Source organism: Monodon monoceros, unplaced genomic scaffold, assembly GCF_005190385.1.
Source record: "Monodon monoceros isolate NGI ecotype Baffin Bay Population unplaced genomic scaffold, NGI_Narwhal_1 Super_Scaffold_14, whole genome shotgun sequence".
NCBI lineage: Eukaryota > Metazoa > Chordata > Mammalia > Artiodactyla > Monodontidae > Monodon > Monodon monoceros.
The window spans coordinates 72,470,479-72,488,813 of record NW_021703770.1 but is presented as its reverse complement, the minus strand read 5'-3'; positions in this window follow the sequence as shown (position 1 = coordinate 72,488,813).

Here is an 18,335-nt window from a genome sequence, read left to right as displayed (position 1 = left end):
GCTCCCTCCGGCTCAGCACAGAAACTTCCTCTCTCACTTTAAAAGAAAAACAAAGCAACAAATACATCCTGAACCACAACCGTCCCCAGAGACAGCTGATGCTCTCAGCTTCACAGCCAACCTTTAAAAAATGATACATTGCCTTTCCTGTCTCCGCCCCTCCATCCCTTATTCAATGTCCTAATCTATTGCAACCTCACCCATCTGTTGCAGGACACCCATTCAGCTCCCACTTTTAAAAATACAGAACCTACCATTAAAATTCCACTCTAATTATTCACTCTGCACGTGCACCTGTTTATAAGGCTGTTTTCCTTACCAGACTGCTCCCCATGAGAACAAGGATTATGTTTTACTTAACTTAAATCATGTTAAATTGCTATCTAAATTGCCATTAACTGATTTTAACTTACAAAAACAGCAAGTAGGGTTCATTCTATTAATACTATCTCTGTATCCTCAGCGCCAAATATAGTATGTGGTGCAAAGTTTAGGTCAATAAATACTCAATAACTGAATTAATACATAAAAAGCCCATGCTTTATGGAGTTATTGAACTGTTTTGCAAACTTTTAACTGACATTGATCTCTCAGAATTTATCTCCTCGTAAATGATTTGTTCTCTAAAGCTTCAAGAATCAAAACTTTCTACTGAGAGAAAAAAGTTGTCTATATACTTACAGGCTCTAATATATTATAAATATAATATACATATATTCATAGACATATACTGAAAGTGTATATGAAGCCATGTTATAGATCTCTGAAATAAAACATGTAATTTGTAACTGCTACTATATTACAATCATTAAAGTTGTAGTAAAAATTTGAAACTCATGCTACTTCTTTGTGAAAATTGTTTCAACTTTCATTTGGGTGTGTTACTTTAAAATAAAAAGATGATGCCATCTTTTAAACGTAGATTCCTGAGATATAGTTAGAGCAATAGCCTATTTTTGTTTTCTTATCACTTAACGATATTTAAGTGTCAGGAGACACTGATTTCTAGCCATTTTCCTAACTTGGGGAATTGACTTCACCTTAAAAATTTCATCTTCAGAAGTAGTAGAGACACAGAAACTTTCTCTCTAATCAGAAACGGATCCTGGGAAAGGCAGGAGGTAGTCTACTTTTCATTCTCTCTAGGAATGCATTTCATTTTTCCTTTGTCTTTGAATTAATAACATTTTCCCAGTTCTTTTTCCAATGACTTGATCACCATCCTGGAAGCTTTTGTTGTTGTTATTCTTGTGATTTTTGTCCTGGAGGCTGTTGAACTGGGAACAATGCATCACATTACCTTGTATAGTAGCATATCAAATGTATCCTTTAAGTAAGCAGGAATTGTTGAAGGAAAAGTATCCAGCACAGATCTCTGGAGAAACGGTAGGCTTTATGCAGGTGGGAAAATCATTGCCCGGGTAAGGAAGCAAGTCTCCTCGTGGGATTCCACTCCTGCATACGCCAGAAAGATCCAGAAGTGTAATAGAATGAACCCTCCCGGCTGTGCATCCTTGAGGTGGGAAGCACAGACCCAAGTGGATTTCTTTGTACATCTGTGAAACGGTGTGAGAAGCGTAGTCTCCTAGCCAAAGGAGACTTCGGATAAGGGGGAAGGAAACTAAGCATTATTACACAGATACTGCATCTTATACACCTGTACATATCCACTTGTATATAATGTTGGGTGAAATGAGGTAACCCAGGTTCGAAGTTTGGCTTTGGCAAGAAAGGCCCAAATGGCCAGGCTAACGTTCAAAAATGCTTATAATCATGCAAATTTCACATTCACAAAAGGTACGATGATTCTGATTCATTTCAAAGGAAAGAAAGAACCCAACCGCCTAAAGGGTAAAATGTTTATGGAAAACTATATGGTGGAAAAATGAAAGAGTTTGAAGCCAGATGAGGTAGATTAGAGTTGAATGCCGTGACTTTGGGCAAATGGCCCGAGTCCTGGGCTGTGGCTTCCTCAGATGGAAACAGAAATAAGAATTCTTGCTTCTCAGGGTTATTGAGAGCATTGAAAGCACTGAACATTTGAAAGTGTTCTGTTAATGTAAAATGTGAAACAAATGCTAACTATCTTATCTTCTCCTTCCTGGGGAGGGTGTTAGCAGTCTTTGCATAAGTGCCTGCCTCTTAGCACCCTGAAAGCTGCCTGTTATCTTCTCCCCGGACCTTGAAAGAAGGGGAGGCAAAGCACAAAGAGTGGGGCTGGAGAGTCAGAAAGACCTTAGTTCAAATCACGGCTCCATCACTGAGGAACAGGTGCATCCTTGGGAAGTTACCTACTGGGGGGCTGCAAGACAGCGTGTGTAGGGTTTAGCTGACCTGGCTCTGTATTTTCAGTTTCATCTCTATTTCATCTCTATCACGTAGCAGTCTTGTGACCTTGGGGAAGTTGTCCAATCTCAATTGACACTTCTATCAAATGGGGATAGAGAAGAATATTTCTCATCGTATTGAGAGGAATAATAATAAAGGCGAATATTTATCAGTTCGTGTTTTGGGAGTGTGAAATAGAATACGGACAGGCAGACCCTTGCGTTACGCTGAGATGGCCTGAGAACACTGCCTGCCTAAAGCCAGCACACAGAGAAGGAACTTGGACAAACTACTTAAGTAAATGCTCCTTCCCTTGTGTTGCCTGTGAGTTAGTTATTAAAACACTACCCCTGAAGGAGACACGTAGGAGAGAGCTCATTTATGCTTCTGAAGTGAATAAATAAGTTTGATCCTTAAAGCTCACCAGACAATCTGGTATGTAGGGAGCTTGGGAGGACTTTCAGCAAATACGCAAACTTCCCCATCTCCCCCATCTGTGAGAAAAACAGTCACATGAAGGGTCGGACATTTCCAGAAAGCTCACCAGGCTAATTCCCACACTACGTGGGCTACCTACAAAATGGGCATAGAGAGGAATAAGGCTTTTAAAGATACTCACCTCTAGACGCCTAAACGTGAGTTGTCTTCAATGACCCCCGTGACTGCCTTCATAGATAACGTTACGTTGTCAGGACACTGGACAGAAGTCCCAGTGATTGTAAACCCTGCAGATCCTTCTCAGTCCCCAGGAAAACGGCAGGAGATGAGGTTTTCTTCTCAAACAATGGGATAGAAAGCCAATTACCATCATGGAGCTCAATTCTGCTATTTGGGACCCAAAGGGACGGTTTTATGTTATTCATGAAGGAGAGATGGCATCACCCCCAGACCAGGAAGGGTCCCCCAGTGACAGGCAGAAATATCCTGCTCTGTTCAGGATGGAGGGTGAAGCCCGAGCGAGAGCATGGTTTGTGGTGGAAAGAACTGGAACGGCAAGCCATCTCCCGCCTGGAGGTCCAGTTCTGCTTTTCCATGTCATCCAAGTCCAGGGGATGAAATTAAGCCATGTGTGCTGGACTTTAACACTGTCCATACATAGAATAGTGTCAATATAAATTTAAATTTCCATCATCTGATCAATTTTTAGTCATACTGGTTAATTCTTTGACTCCCTCTGAGGACTGTAGAGAAATGAATGTTACAAGACACATACAAAGCTTGTCCCCTCTCAGACTGTCCTTTTGCTCAGCCCTGCCTGCTGGGTCCCCTCTGAGGCCTGGGGTGATCTGGGGATCTCTGGCTCAGTAGCTGGAGTTTGCATCAGCTCTCACTGGAATCAGACCAGTTCTCGCAGTGGATTTCGGCCACCACGTCATTTCTACAAGATGTTAAAAGTGCCAAAGCCCAGAGTCTAACGGACCTCTGCAGTAGCCGACCCCCCATGTGCATCAAAGAACCTCGTATAGTAGTGTCTCCCCAGCAAAGCGGCTCTTCCCAGGACCCCACCTGTGCCACCTTCCAGAGCTGCTGCCCTTGTCAGCTGGACGCAGAGACAGTGCCAGAGGAGGTGGACATAGAGACAGTGCCGGAGGAGCAAGGACAAGATAGAGAAAAGGGAAGAGAGAAAAGGAGAGATGCATTTTAGTCTCTGTCTATATCAGTTATCAAGATTCGATCATCAGTGAATTTTATCTTATTATTTTACTCTATTCTATTCTATTCTATTTTTTTTTCCCGGGAGAAGTTCTTTTGTAAATTTTACCCATCATATTCTTTAGTAAAATTTATGGTATTCTTTTTTTAATTAAAGATTTTTTTAATTGAAGTATAGTTGTTTCACAATATTGTCTTAGTTTCAGGTGTACCGCAAAGCGATTCGGTTGTGTATATACTCTTTTCCATTATAGGTGATTACAAGATACTGAATATAGTCCCCTGAGTTGTTCAGTAAATCCCTGTTGTTTATCTATTTTATATCTAGTGGTATGTATCTATTAATCCCATACTCCTAATTCATCCCCACCCCCGTCCCCTTTGGTGACCATAAATTTGTTTTCTATGTCTGTGAGTCTGTTTCTGTTTTGTAAATTAGTTCATTTTAAGTGCATTTGGGAGACGTTTCCCCCAAATAGGTTAACTGCGGAAATATTCCCACGACTAGGCAGACTGCTTTCTGTGAGGAGAGAGTCCTCAGAAACACTGTTTTTCTGACTAAAGTTGAGAAACTTTAAATGCAGGCAACGCTAGCCCTGGGGTCTCCCCCAAGACCTTTTTATCCTCTTTAGCGTCTTAATAAATATTTAAAGAACACTTCTTTAACCTTTCTCTTTGGCTTCTGCACTCCTGATACCCTAATCCTGAACTGAGAGAGACCTCTGGTCCAGGACAATGTTTCTGCCTGTCTGCATTTGGAACAGAAAGTTCTCCAAGCTGTGCCCATGGATCTGCATTTCCTGGGAAAGGAGGGAGGGAGGACGGAAGAGGAGGGAACGTGCTTTCCTTCACCGTGTCCCACCCGAGACTTGCAGGCGTGCGTGGCCCCAGGGAGACCGTCCTCTAACCAGATGGGACGCACTGCTCCCATGGTCCACCAGCCTGAGGTCCCTAAACAGGCTGCTTTGTCCCAACTGTGAACCAGCCTTCTCACCAAAGCGATCGTCTCCTGAATAAAGGTGCGTCAGTGGGTTGGGAAGTCGCCTGGGTCTCCTGAGGGACCCTGCCTCCTGGGAACACGTTGAGCCGAGGTTTTCAGAGCAAAGCCAGATTGCTCATTCTGAGGGAAAGGGGCTTGGGCAGGATCCCACATCCTTGATGGGGTGGGCTGACCCAGCCACAGCCCAATAAACTCCCGGGAAAAATTAATGCAATAAGACAATAAAGGCAAAAGTGTATTTTATATTTTTAAATAGCTCCAGCTTTAGTCTCGAGTTTCTATCTGGATTCATCCTCATGGACCTGCGTGGTATGAGCTAGGCCAGGGACGGTAATTTCATAGCCTGCATCCCGACAAGACACCCACAAGACACCGAGAGTCCATCAGGACCCAGTGAAGGCCTCAGAATCCTTGTCTCTGGCACGTGAGAGGACACCTACTTACAGTCTTGCACTAGGTTAAGAACAGACCTGAGAAGCCTGTTCCTTGTTTCCTTTTTCCTTCTTGTTCTAAGGTGGGCAGGGGTCATAATAAGGGAGAGCTCTCCTTTCCTAATGACAGGCATGCTAAGCCCCTTTACAAACGTGGAAGAGAATTATTAATTTTTTAAAATAGGAATACAAAAGGTCTAAGAGCCACCAAACAATGTTTCAAGTAGAAACAAGACTTTTAAACATTTTATCCCAAACTATGACTTCATAGGTCTTTATCCATATTGGGGTGGAATTGAGGGGAAGGGCTGTGGTGGGAGAGGTCCGGGAATTAGGGCTTCCATTTGCATTCGAATGTGTAACTAATAGTATGTATTTGCGTTGTCATCATTACCTTAAAAATTATGATTATTATCTTCATCTTATAGATTAGGAAATCTAGGCTGAGAGACACACAATTGCCACCTTGAGGTCACAGGGCCAGTGAGAGTCAGAGCTGAACGGCAAATTGCCCATGACACCAGTCCCTTGCTTCGCCCCATTCCTAGATAATCCCCTGGGCAAGATGACAGGGGGTCGGCAGTTTGTGGCTCCTGCTAGGGCTGGCCTTTATAGTAGACCTAGGTGGTATGGCTGATGAGCTAATGGGAAACCCCACTTTTTCACCACCCCACTCAACCCCAATACCCAGGGGCCTGGGACTCTACAATAAAAGATTTACAGTTTTGGAGCAATCATTACTTTTACTGGGCTTTTTTTTTTTTAAATCAAAACACCCCTGAAAAGAACAAGCATCTTCCATCACTCCTTCAGGAGATGGCTTTCCTCTGGCACAACTGACCCCAGCTTTATAAAAACACAAGCCACTTGCTTGGAAAGGAAGGAGAGTGTCTCCTGAAAAGGCAGAAAGGAGGTATAGAGTTTACAGCTGGGAGGAAAGAGCTTCCCCTTCACCCCATGTGCTGAGAGACTGCTCTTTCCTTGTGTGAGGGTGAGCACAGGGGAAAGATGATTCGTGGGTCCTACTGAGTCCGGAAGACTAGGTTTGAGCTCTCCTTTCCCATGGTGGGGAGTGCGCAGTCATCCCAGAAAAAACGAGGGACTTTCAGAAGGCAGATTTCCAAGTTTACTGAGTGAGTTTAACCTGTTTTTCTGGTGCCTCACAGTTATTTAAAGTGTTAACAAATCTTATTTTTATATTGATTATCTTGGCAGAAGGTTCATTATGAACACTGATAAGCTTGAAATTCAAGAAAAAAAAAACCCTCAGTATCTTCCATTATTTATAGAAAGGAAGGACGGAAGGCAGTGAGAAACCAGAACTGACTCTGCTGCTGAAATCATCTTAATTCCCAGGAGGCAAAAGGCCTGGATGCAGTATAACTGGCTATCCAGTTAAGGTGTATACAGGTGATGCTAAAGATACAGGTAATGATGCTGATGTCTACAAGACTATCTGGAAAAGAAAACTCATCTAAACCTCTGCTACTCCCCAGTCTGAGGACCATTCAGACCCTTTGAAGGAGGAAAGGTGTTTTGATAAGTCTGTCATATTAACTTAATAAGCGTTACTCAGACACGTCGTTCTCTTCATTTTCTGATATAAAGGAAACCTTTGTAATACTTGATATTTATGTCAGTTACATTTTTCCCGCTTGAAGACTCAGGGCATTGGCTGCTGAATTGCCTGCTTGAGTGTAGGTAAAGGAACAGCCTGGATAAAAAGTGTGAGGCTCTGGTGTTGAGTTAGGCTATCGTGGTGGTTGGTGAGTGTTCACCCTGTCTCTCGGGGTTAGACCCTCCCATCTTTTAATACCTGTTCTAGTTGTACCAGAACTGATCTGTCCTTACTTCCTGTGCTATTCTCTGATAGTCACTCGGATCTGTGAGGGTCTTCTTTTCTCCCTCCCACCTTATATTTCTAGTCAGTTCCAAAATCCTTCAAGATTTTCTCTTCTAGCAAGAAATGTTTACTTTGACAACCACATTTGCAGACTCTATCTCCCAAAATAGATTTCTGAAGAAGGAGGAAAGAGAGACAAAGGCTAGTGAAGGGCTCCTTACACCCCTAAATATATTTTGAAATGTCAAAACCCCAATGGACCAGCTCCGGAAGGAAGGAAGGAACACAGGGAACATGAGGGGGTCCGATGGAGGCCGTGGGAGAGCACAGGTGATGGGACAGGGCCAGGGTCTTAGACCCGAAGGAGAAACTTGAGCTTCCCATTCTGACAATAAAGACAACAGTCACCTGCCCTGCTTTCGTCAGAATGTCTTATATTAGTTATCATCACTGGAACAGCCATGCTTCTTTTTCTTGTCTGTTTATTTATAATGCTCTAGAATAAAGATTTTAATTTGAAATTTATTGCCATCTCTTTCCTAACGGATTCTGAGAAATCATCTTACGTTTTCAAATTGAAAAGAGGGAGGAGCCTTAGCAACATGACAAAATCCCAAGTGCTTATCTTACTTTATGCTTTTCTACTACTGGGCAACAATAACAGTGAAATATCTGGATACGCTGAACACCTTCTTAAACTGCAATTCCAGCCATGCCACCCCCCTGCCCCAAACCCTTCAAACCGAAAGTCAAATCCCTTCACACAGGGCTCAGCCTCCCTTTTTGGCTTCTTCTTTTATATCTGACCTAGACGACTTTACAGTTTCTCAAATTCACTCCTGCCCTCCCCCTCACTGCCAAAAAAAAATGTAAAATCTTCGTCTGTCAAAATTCTGCTAATTAGGAGGTGGGGATTAACGTATACACAACTACTATATATAAAATAGATAACCAACAAGGACTTACTGTATAGCAGAGGGAACTATACTCAATATTTTGTAATAACCTATAAGGGAAGAGAATCTGAAGAATATATATATATATATATATATATATATATGCAAAACTGAATCACCGAACCGTACATCTGAAACTAACATGATATTGTAAATCAACTATACTTCAATAAAAAAAAAATCCTACTAATTCTTGAAGGTCCATCTCCAAATCACTTCTTGATTCCTTCTCCTTGATGCAAACTCTCCCTCCTTCTAACCCCTCCTCACATTTATGTGTGTGTGTGTGTGTGTGTGTGTGTGTGTGTACTCCGTCCATTCTGCCCTGTGTTATGAACCGCATCACTTGGTGTCCTCTGTAGTCTCTAGTGCTGTAGTGTAGTGTCACACAGCTTCGGTGACACTACATGACAGTTTGCTGAGTCCTTTTGTCAAATTATAACTGGGTGGTGACCTCGTCCCTCTTCAAAGTGAAGAATTATCCGTTGATAACTTGGAAAGTACATTGTTCATATTTAAAGATGAGACTATTAACTCCAAGTGAACGCGGAAAGCATCCTCCATCCATTTCTTCGGTGCAGTCACAAACCTGAACCAGCCAAGATCTCAATTTTTAATGTTCTGACTTCTCGATGTTTTAATAGCCCCGTCTCTTTCTATTTTAAAGGCTGAGACATTCCATATTAAAACAAAGAATCTGGGACAGCTAGAGAGAATTGAATTGGGGCATAATGGGAAAGGACTTGGTAAGTTCTCCTCAAGGAAAATTTAACTGAATTGGAGTCACCCCAGATATCTACCAGTGTCTTTTATATTCAAAGAGGCTGCCACTGCCTGTGTTGCTAAATGTGTGCTGAGGACAGCTGAAAAGACCCGTGTGACCAGCTGTCCCTTCTGCAGCGCATTTGAATGAAGCCTGTTCTTTCTTACTTAGCAGCTGTAGATGCTGTTTGCTGAGCGTGTCGCTATTTTTGATTATGACTTGTTCATAAAGAAGAAAAAGAAGAGAAGGAGAGAAGTCAGGCCACCTCCGGTAGCTCCCATGTCCAGCTGCTCTCTGCCCACCTTCCCTAGCTTGAGATGGTTGAACAGCACATATTCACATCTTTTGTTCCCCATTTCGGTTCACTTTATTGCATCCATTATTTATGGAATCCACAGTCGCACATTAGCCTCACCTCTGGAGCCGCAGAGAAGTCGCAAGGAAGGTTTCAGTACAGCCAGTTCGCTGGCTGCATTCCAAGGTTTCGTTTCTTTTTTTTTGCTCCCATCTAGAGGTTTATTAATGGTATTGGCTCCCAGGTAGCACTGGTTAACACGCCCAGAACGATGCACTTGAACGGTGAGGTAAACCCAAGCCTCCCCCGCTGCATGGCTGTGACCCAGCAACCCACTGCCACTTAGACCCGCAGCCTGACACTCCTTTCTCCCCAGCCCAGCCCCACCAGGGACACGGCGCCTTCTTCTTCTTCTTCTTTTTTTTTTTTTTTGTGATCCGCGGGCCTCTCACTGTTGTGTCCTCTCCCGTTGTGGAGCACAGGCTCCGGACGCGCAGGCTCAGCGGCCATGGCTCACGGGCCCAGCCGCTCCGCGGCATGTGGGATCTTCCCGGACCGGGGCACGAACCCGCGTCCCCTGCATTGGCAGGCGGACTCTCAACCACTGCGCCACCAGGGAAGCCCTACGGCGCCTTCTTGATCAGAGTGCTGGGATCTGCCCATTGGACATTGTGCCCCTGAGCAGAGTGTGATGACTATTAGGGTCTTAACTGGTGAAGGGAACCTCTGGTTTTATGCAGATGGATGCATAACATCCATTTCCCACGGGCCTACTCTCCTTCATTGTGTGACTGGCCACCTGGACACAATTTCTTGCATAATCCTCCAGGCTCTAGACTTCTATGCCTCTGGCCTACATTCACTGACTTTAAAGACCATGGCTCCTACCTGCCAGGGTCCTCCTGTGTTGCTAGAAAACTTTGTTCCTTTGTGTCCACTCTCTTTTAGCCAGACTGCTTTAATGTCCCCTGCTGCAAGCTCCACGTACAGCTTCAACATTTCCTCATCTTTCAGGGATGTCCTAGGAGCAAACAAGGACTTGCTAGTATTTCCCACTAAACAACGTTCAGCGGACACCATACTAAAATATACCTGCAACTTATAAGCCTCACGTGGTCTAACTGGTGTAAACACACAAGATCCTCCAAAGTCAATCCCAGTTCCTCTCCTCCTCCTGGTGACAGGCACTGGGGGGTTAGGGTCACAGGTGTGACGCTGGAGACTTGTGACCCAAGTTCATCATTGGTGTCCCTTGTGAGCTCATGTCCTGTGGAAGCCAGTCACTGTCTCTCTCTCCTTCAGTTAGACTATCTGTACAATGGGTTATGGTAGTGTCTACATTATAGCGTTGCTATGCACAAATTACACAAATACATATAAATAAAGCTATGAAAAATTCTCGTTCATGTGAACAGTGCTGTATATAGCTTATGACAGTCTGCAAAACCTATGAAATCCAAGTTTCAGAGTATTTTAACTGGCCAGGATCTTGCCAACAATGGAGATTTGACTGATGAATTCCTTCGGTCATGTTTCTATGATCCATCTTGCCTCTCCTGGCTGTGAGCATCAGGGTTTGAAATCCTTATCTTTCTTCAGCAGCTTAAAGGTCATGGAAAAAATATGTAGATTGTTTAGGCGTCCTCTTCTACCCATAAAAGATTAGAAGCTACTCTTAAAAGATTAGAAGCTGGCTAACTTTGGGAACCAATTTCTATGTCTACAGTAGTCTTTCCTAGAACATGAGCATGCAGAAAGCCATGCATTTCCATCAAATTTCAGTGAACATTTATAAATGCACTTAAATATGCTTGAGTCTACTGTTTTCTTCATGTGTTTTGTCGTAAGTCAAAGCAATGAATTACATGTCAGCATTTCTCCTTGGAATGGTAGTAGAAAAGTATATTTCTTATATTTTATGAACACAAATCAACTAGACTGTCAGGACCACTTAGGCCAAGAAAACAACCATTCATGTTTATTAAATAACAGAACTATGCTTAAATGTTAATGTAGAATGAGCTGATTCTGTACAAGTGAGAGGAATACACAACACTATTTTGGGGGATTAGTATTGGTACTTGTGTTAGTAGAAAATCACAGTTTAGTGGGTCTTAAAAAAGACTTAAAATGGTCATAATTTTATCAATGAAGTAACTGCAGCTCCAAGAGGTTAAGACCACAAAGCTAGTTATCTTTTCACCAAGTCCATGGACCTTCCTCCTGCACTGCCTTAATCAGAAAAGTAGCCCTTGAACAGAGAATACAGCTGCTTTGAAGTGTTCGGAATGGAAATCTGGAATTGTGCACTTAACAAAATCTGAAATACACTAGGTGAGTAAATGTAGTCCGAAGCCCAGAGGTGATGAAGGTCTGTTCTTTAAGTCTGATCCGCTCAGAAATCTCTCTTTTTCTTGGGAAAAATTTAAAATCTCCCATGACTGGCTGTGTTATCTGGCTAGAGCATCAGGATGAACATCATTAGGCTCTAGCAACATTCTTTAACAGTGTTTCACAGTGGGAGAAGAAGCAAAATTCAAATGTAGAAATTGGTCTTGTTGTTAATTTGAGCTGATTCACTAAGCTGCTGTTTGCGCTGTACTTTAAATGAGATCAAAACTCACCTTCAGAGTTTTGAGAATTGTCCTCATAATCCCTACCGCATCCACTAACTAACTTTCCTAAATGATCTGAAAGCTTTATATTTTAGCTTTCAGTGTGGGGTATGGTGATAATAATAAATACCTCTCAGGCAGTATTTCTCTACAAGCCTCAGGCTCACAGTAAGAATAAAAACACAGCGAGTCTTTATCTCTAGCGGAATGTTTAGCATACTAAAATATTTTGTCACTTGAGTATTCTCCCCTATAGCTTATGATTATTTTCTTTTTTAAGGTAGAAAGTACAGAAATGTTCAGGAAGAAAAGACAGTTCCTTTTTTGCAATAGGTCTGTACACACCTTGTGTTTTGCCTTGGAGTGGAACCGTCTTATAATTTGTATTTTTTTTTTTTCCTTTTTTGCGGTACGCGGGCCTCTGACTGCTGTGGCCTCTCCCGTTGCGGAGCACAGGCTCCGGACGCGCAGGCTCAGCGGCCATGGCTCACGGGCCCCGCCGCTCCGCGGCATGTGGGATCTTCCCGGACCGGGGCACGAACCCATGTCCCCTGCATCGGCAGGCGGACTCCCAACCACTGCGCCACCAGGGAAGCCCGTAGCCCGTACATTCTTAATCTACTGATATACCTCCATCTCTGTCTCTAGGCTTTCTACCTCTTTTCACTATGTTAAATTATCTGGATCAAGAATCTTTTGATTACAAAAGATAGAGTCTTGACTCAGATGGGCTCAACCGGCAAAAAGGAAATTTGTTTGGGCTCTTAGGAAGCTCAGAAGTGGATCTTGGCCTCAGGCAAGGCTGAATCTAGAAGCAAACAACACTGTCAGCATTTCTCTCTGTCTTGCTCTCTCTCCTCTTTCCCATAATTTCTTCTGATTCTCTCTTACTGAAGATGTGCTTACTCTGTTTGGGGCAGCTAGAAGGCAAGACAGAACCTCAGATTCACAACTTTCCAATGTCTCCACTTAGCATTATTTGTATAAAGAGACTTCCTCTGTTCCCAGGCCAAATGACATTCCAGGGAGTGGATTCTGATGTCAGGTCCCCAAGCATGGATTAATAACTTTCGCCAAAGGGATGGGTTACTGTCACAGGTCCAGCCCTGGTCACATGCCCGCCCTTCAGGTGGAGGTTGAGACTGGGACACTGGGTCAGAGCCCTGAGGAATGAGAAGGAGTTCTGGAAACGGAGGGGGTTATAATCAGAAGAAAGAGGGGAGAATCGGTCAGGCAGACCAAAAACGGCAGCTCCCCCGTGGCTTCAGCTACTTCAGCAGGGATAGGCTGAAAGCAGCTCCCAGGACTCACACAGGCACGATTTGCTGCTGTCTAACCCCACGCTGAGGAAATGCCACCACCACTATTTCAGCACCAGGGATGCTCTTGAACCATCGTCCCTAATATGAGCCTCCCACCCTCCCCTCTGCCACGGGTGAGGGTGAGCTCTGCTTTCCTGCCAAAGGACAGAAATAGATCTCTGAGGTGCCTGCGGGAGAGAACGGAATGGCTGTCCGGAAACAGGTGACATAATTATTAGGGCACAGGCTTTGGTATCAGAGACGACACATGTTCAAATCCCAGCTTGACGTTTCAGTGACTTTGTGACCCTAACTTTTCTGAGCCTCAGTTTCTACCTCATAGGTCTTTTTTTTACATGTTTCAGTTAAGCTACCTCATTGGGTTCTTGTGAGGATTTATTGAAATAATATATGTAAAGCAAAAGGCATAACATGTGGCAACAAGTAACTTCTTAATAAGGAATGGTTGCCATTATTAAGAATATTATTTTATTATTTCGTCTCTCTGCTTCTCAAGCTGGGGATAAACAGTAGCAATTTGGGATGGTAGAACCCTCTTGAATTAAGAGTCCGATGTTACCATGATGTATACGCTGTTACATCTGTGCGCAAAGCTCTCTCATACAATAGCTGTGTATTCTCTCATTTAGTCTTCAAAGCCACCACTGAGTTGGATGTCACTAATATCCAGTTTTCAGGTGAGAAAGATGAAGCTCGGTGGGACTGTGATTTTATCAGGCTACATAACTGGTGAGTCACAGAGACAGGATTCAACATAGGTCTTCTCACTCCAGATTCTGTTCTCTCTTAATTATACCACATTCTACAGACCTATTTTTTCTGGGAGCTCAGCATGTGCCTGAAGATGGCCTCGTTAATCAGATGGCATAAAGGGGAATAACAGTGGCCTGAGAAGACCCTGACAATTCTCATTAGGTCACCAAGGTTTTGAACATTTTTACCAGGAATTGTCTCCAAAGGTGATAATAGCAGACAAGCTGTGGCCTGTTTGAGAGAAAAAAGGAGAGCAAAGCTAAGAAGAAGGAAGAGAGCCGACTGAAAGAAGGAAAAGAGGAAGGTTGGGGTGAGGAATATTAAAGTCTGCCTTTTTAGAACTAGTGGGAAGCCAAAGGTATCTTTTAAACTTATTGCACTTTTTGATAAAAGAAAACAAAGACAGCTATGATTAGTTAGAGAGTCTAGGAAAGGAGAAAAAGAAACAATAATGCCCATTTTAAGAATAAATTGAGTTATTCTCTCTCTGAATCTTTAAAAATTTTTAACCTTTACAAAGTGATATCTTTAGGAATTTCTGTTTAAATGTAAACTTATTTTGCTTATTTATCTTATTATTATTTAGTTTATCCCCCTTCCCTTACAAAGTCTCCGAATTTTTACTTATATATCCTATTACTCAAACTATCACCCTATAAAATACTCTTTATCCAATCTTGACACAGGGATTTGATTTTAAATGATTACTCTAAACCCAATTTTCAGCTTCCTTCAGTTTTCTCTGATATTCCCACCTTCTTTTAGGAAAGAATCTTGAATATCTCTTGAAGAGAGCAGCAAACACATGTAGGTGAGATGTGTCATACACACTTGAGTTTTGCAAAATGTCAGAAGATGCATCCATGAGATGAAATTATACATCTAGGGACTTCCCTGGTGGTGCAGTGGTTAAGACTCCGCCTGCCAATGCAGGGGACACGGGTTCAAGCCCCTGGAAGATCCCACATGCTGCGGAGCAACTAAGCCCATGCGGCACAACTACTGAGCCTGCGCTCTAGAGCCCGTGAGCCACAACTACTGAGCCCACGTGCCACAACTACCGAAGCCTGCGCACCTAGAGCCCATGCTCTGCAACAAGAGAAGCCACCGCAATGAGAAGCCCACGCACTGCAACGAAGAGTAGCCCCTGCTCACCCCAACTAGAGAAAGCCCGCGCGCAGCAAAGAAGACCCAACGCAGCCAAAAGTAAATAAATAAAATAAATAAATTTATTAAACAAAAAGAAATTACACATCTATCATCTGGACTCTTTATTTTTATTTCTTTATATTTTAAAAAATCTTTTGATTATGCCATCCTTTTCCCTACATACACAGGCAAAAGTCAAAGAATATAAATTATCAAAAAAAGAAATGTTCTTAGACTTCAGTCATTCCTTCCTTGAAAAGCAATCAAGGCTGATATATACAATCTCCGGAGTAGGGCAATTCTACTCCAAAATGGGAGGAGAGGTATTGGGTTACACAATTTTAAAGGAAATAGAAACTTTAAAATAAATGTCTGGTTTTGTTATCAAGGTAATACTGACCTCGAAGAATAAGTTAGGAATCGTTCTCCTTATTTTTTGCAACAATGTGAGTTGTATTCGTGTTAATTCTTCTTTCAATGTTTGATGGAATACACCTGTGAAGCCCTCAAGTCTGGGCTTCTTTTTTTAAATTTTTCTTTTTTTTTTTGATTACTAATCAAATTTGATTTTTACAATTTTACAATTTTATTTTTAATTTTTCTTTTTTTTGTCCATTTCATGGCTTTCCCGTCCACACAACAAAAAAAAAGCTGAACGGACTGGAAATCAAGTACTTTCCTCAGATCCACCAGAGAGCTGAGATCGCAGGGCAAACCGCTGCTCCCAGAACTGGAGAGACAGGCAGATGCAGAGAATCCTGACTTCGGGAACAGGAGCTCGGGGACAGAAACCTAAGGCAGCCTGAGCTGCTGGGGTTGTATCAGCACTTAACCAACCTGGGGGGTGGGAAATACCCAGCTGCAGTCCCATCCAGCCTTCCTGTCTCATCCAAAGGGAGACAAACAAACACGACTGAGCAGTACTTACGAAGACCACACGCCCGGGGTACCGGCTTACTGACAGACCGAGACCTAATCATAGACCATAGAGACTGAAAAATGCTAGAAGATATAGATGTTTCCATAAAAGTTTCTTTTGTTTCAAGGATCTCAAATCTATTAAAACCTTCTCAAGTAAAACAGGAATGTCCTCTTCTTTTGAAGGAGACAGATCTTCTAAGAACCCAGGGGAAAAACATAAAAAAACAAAAAACCTCTGAAGCTACAGGAAGGCGTTACCAACAGACCCTACAGGGCCCGTCACCTCCCTCTGCACTCTCTGACTCTGGCCCTCCCATGTCCCCTACTCCCTTCATCCCTGCCTCGTTGGCCCCCTGGCCCCCTGGCCCCTGGCTGTGACGCCGGTGGGCTAGGAGCCCTCCTGCCTCGGAGCATCCGTGCAGGAATGCTCCATCTCAGATATTAGCATAACTGCTGCTTCTGCAACAGGCCTTAGCTCCGTGTCACCTGTCAGAGAGGTCCTCCTTGAAGACCTGATGTAAAGTGACAAGTGTCCTGTTCCCTGTTTTCATCCTCCTTGCCCTCCATTATCTTTCCTCCGGGCACTTAACAGCACCTCAGCTTGTATGTGCCTTTGTGTTCATTTGTTATCTCTTTTCCCCTTAGACTGGCCCACGGTGGGCTCTTAGTAAATATTTGTGGAATAATTGGATAAATAAATGGATGAGTGAAGAACAGATACCAAGCTGGCTTTAGGGACCACCTCTATCTCATCTTCTGCTTCCTGTTGTCTGCTTCTCTCTATGTGTTTGCTTCAATCCTCTATTTTTCCAACTAGATTCTGACACTCTGTTCCCGTATGACATAGGGGGACACATAACCTAATGACAGGTACCCATCCCTGCTCTGCTGACAGCTCCACTCAAGTGTTTGTCTCCAGCCTCTACTCCCCTCTCTGGCTGTTAGTTCAGAGACACTGTCTGTCCAGCAGGAATTTTCCTTGTTCATTTCGTCTTTCTAGGTCTTTGGGTGGAGATGGGGGAGTTAGGCATCACAGACACGGCTACGTGCTCCTTCTAGGTTGGTAGACTTGCTCGGCGCAGGGTTGCCACAAACCTTCGATCTGTAAAAAACAAAGCACAAGAAAGTGAAGCACAGTGAAACAAGGAGGTGTCTCCCGTAGCACCTTCTGCGTGTTCAAACCTGATGTGTTCCTCCTCAGCTGTTCTCCTTGCCTCCATGTGCCCTTCAGGTCCTCACTGATCGCCCCTCCTGAGTCATCCATGAGATTTATGAACCAGGAAGAGAGCCTGTAGCTCACGGAGCATCTCGTTTGCAGGAGACCTAAAGCAGGGATTTTCTCTTGTCCTGAAATATCCAAATAATCCATCCACAAAAAATGATACAGTAAATCTCTCACCTGGGCTCTTTGCTTTGCTTTTATCTTCAGCTTTAGTTCTCAGTCAACTCATCCTGGGACAACTAGCTCAAAATCAGAAAAGAACCTGTGTTTCGATGAAATACAGGAGGGAAGGGAAGGGAGCCAGGGTTTTCCAAACACCCTTCCACCAGATACGGCATCAGACACTTTATACGTATTTTCGTTTAAAAACTACAAAGACCCTGTAGGGAGTATATTAATAGCTTTACTGTACAAATGAGGAAACTGAGGCTCAGGGAGATTTAATTATTTGTCTGAATTGTCTCACTGGTGAGTCAAGGAGCGAGATGAGGACGCAGGGGCTCATGGGTCAGCAGGCTGCTCCTCATAAATCTGTATCACTGAAATCTGCAGGATTTTAGTCATTTAAAATAGCTGAAATCTCTTAACAAGCCTTAGAAAGGCTCTAAAATTCCTCCTGGGTTGGAATGGCATAACACTGCTTATTAAATCTCCCTCCCGAGAGGTGGAGCGAGATTGTTATAGAGCTCCGCCAGGACACCACTCAGACTCTAGTTATCATCAAGGTGTCCCCAGCACTCATGAGCACGTGCGGCTCCTCGAGGGACCCTGAAGTTCTCCAGCTAAGAGCCACTTTCCCTCTCTTTGGCGGGATGCTTCTGCGCGTGTCTGGCACTCTGCCATCAAGCAGCCTCAGCTCCTGGTCTCACTATTTCTGAGCCACATTTTCAAAGGAAGGTATTTATTGTCCCTGGATTTTTAACAGCTGTTGCCATATCCCCCAGTCAGTACCTGCCATTCACCTACATAACGAGCCCAAGTGATATCTTAAAAGAGCCAGATATTTATTCCTGCAGCAGAATATCATACCAAACAAATAATACTTGTAAAAAAAAATAAAGTTCTTCCCAAATCTTTCCCTTCT